Below are 1,868 nucleotides of genomic sequence, written 5' to 3'. Positions count from 1 at the left end.
GAGAGAGAGAGAGAGAGAGAGAGAGAGAGAGAGAGAGAGAGAGAGAGAAAAGCTCAAACACAGAACCTAGGCCAAGAGTTTAAACCCCAGGTCTGGCATACACACACCAAAATTGTTCAGAGCCAGGTACCTGTTGTTCACACATTTGTAATCACAGCTGCTCAAGAAGCTGAGACCTGGAGGACTGCAGTTCAAAGCTAGCCCAGATTCAAGATTTGGAGACTCCATCACCAGTCAACCAGCAAAATGACAGACTGGGAGTGTGAATTGAATGATAGAACACCAGTTGTGAATGAGAACGTGATACTGTGTTCAGGCCCAGTTCCAGTCACACACACAAAAAAATGTTTAGACTAGTAATAAATGAACATTATGTTAGATTCACTTTAACCTTATAATTCAATTTATTTTCCTTATGAATTTGTCTCTAGTCCTAGGTGCCATCTTTTATTTTAAACTATTTTCATAGTCTTTCTCATACTGGAAGATACTCAGGACTTAAGCAAAATTAGAAGCTGAGAAAGGAACACTTGCCTGCAAATCCAGGCAATTTAAGATTAGTAAACTGAATCTTAAAACTTTGAGGTTTAAAAAACTATGTGGTTCAAAGCCATCTTGGGCAGGAAAGCTCAGAGACAGCACCTAGGCCCTTAGTTCAAACCCCAGGACTCCCTTCCCTACCCACCCACCCCACAAAAGAACAGCTGTTTCATGGGGGAGGGGCCAGAAGAAGGAGGAAAATAGACAGTGACAGGATGCCTGTGCCTAGGATAGCAATACATGAAAATAACAGGCCGTCTCCATTTTGTAGGGGCCCGAAGGGTTGGGTATGAGGTGCAGGGCATTCTCAGCCAGCTTGTGGATATCCTGAGCTTGGCTGCAAAGAAGAGTACAGGAAGAAACCCAGCAATCTGAAAAGCAGACTGAAAGGTGACACAGAAGCTGAAGATGGGTGGTGGAGAGAGGTTTAACATTCCAGATCCTCAATCTAGAAATGTTAGTAAAAAACCAACCACAGCTCAATCGACAGAAGACCAAGGATCAGAATTCCCAGATGAAGACTGTTCATATGGAAAAAGAAAGAGAAAGAGGACATGGCTTTAACTCAGTAGCAGCTGCATGGCAAGCCATGTAAAACACAATTGGGGAGGGAGGAGACCAAAAACTTTCAAATAATCCAGATTGGAATGCAAACTTATCAAGTCCTAGCTTGCTTTTTAAGTCTCAAACTAACCAGAACTATGCTGGAGCCAAATTCATTGAGCTACCATCTCCAAGTGTTCTCTCCAAGCCACCCAGCTACTGGGTTCCTGTGTCATTGAATCCTTCAACGATGTTTCAATTGAAAACCTTACTTCAAGTACAAGATTAGATACTAATGTTTAAATTTAGCCACAATTCCACATGGTGCTTCACCAGTCTCAAATATCATTAGAGAATGAATCTATTTGTGCAAAACTGCTAATAATGTAAAAATACAGACTATATCATGGTTTTATGTACTGTGTGCACTGTATGAAGTACCAGTGCAACTTCAAATAATTAAATGATTGCACTTGAGAGTAAGTGTTCTCAACTAAGTAACTTTTGTAAATATATTTTTTATTGTAATTAATAGAAGGGTTACATTATACCCATCAGATAGAAGGTGCATTACTTCACAAACATTACTACTCTTTCTCATGTTTTTGTCCCCATTTAACTCCCCTCATCTTGTTTTCTCGCTTTCCCCATTCTATTTCAAATAACCAAATAAACATATATGCAATATATCAGATAACAAGGTATGATACTGTAACAATGTGAGATAACCAAGGGACAACAAAGGAGATGAGAAATAACATAGTACATTAAGAGCAACAATCACA

At 39.7% G+C, this 1,868-nt stretch overlaps 1 pseudogene; it reads left to right on the top strand.

Moving 5' to 3' along the window:
- Nucleotides 1-884: 884 nt before the first annotated feature.
- LOC150048448 (proline-rich nuclear receptor coactivator 2-like) lies at nucleotides 885-1,372 on the top strand (annotated as a pseudogene).
- Nucleotides 1,373-1,868: the final 496 nt, after the last annotated feature.

The sequence above is a fragment of the Megascapheus bottae genome, chromosome 22 (assembly GCF_031878675.1).
Source record: "Megascapheus bottae isolate mThoBot1 chromosome 22, mThoBot2.hap1, whole genome shotgun sequence".
Lineage (NCBI taxonomy): Eukaryota > Metazoa > Chordata > Mammalia > Rodentia > Geomyidae > Megascapheus > Megascapheus bottae.
This window is presented reverse-complemented; position numbering and strand designations above follow the sequence as displayed.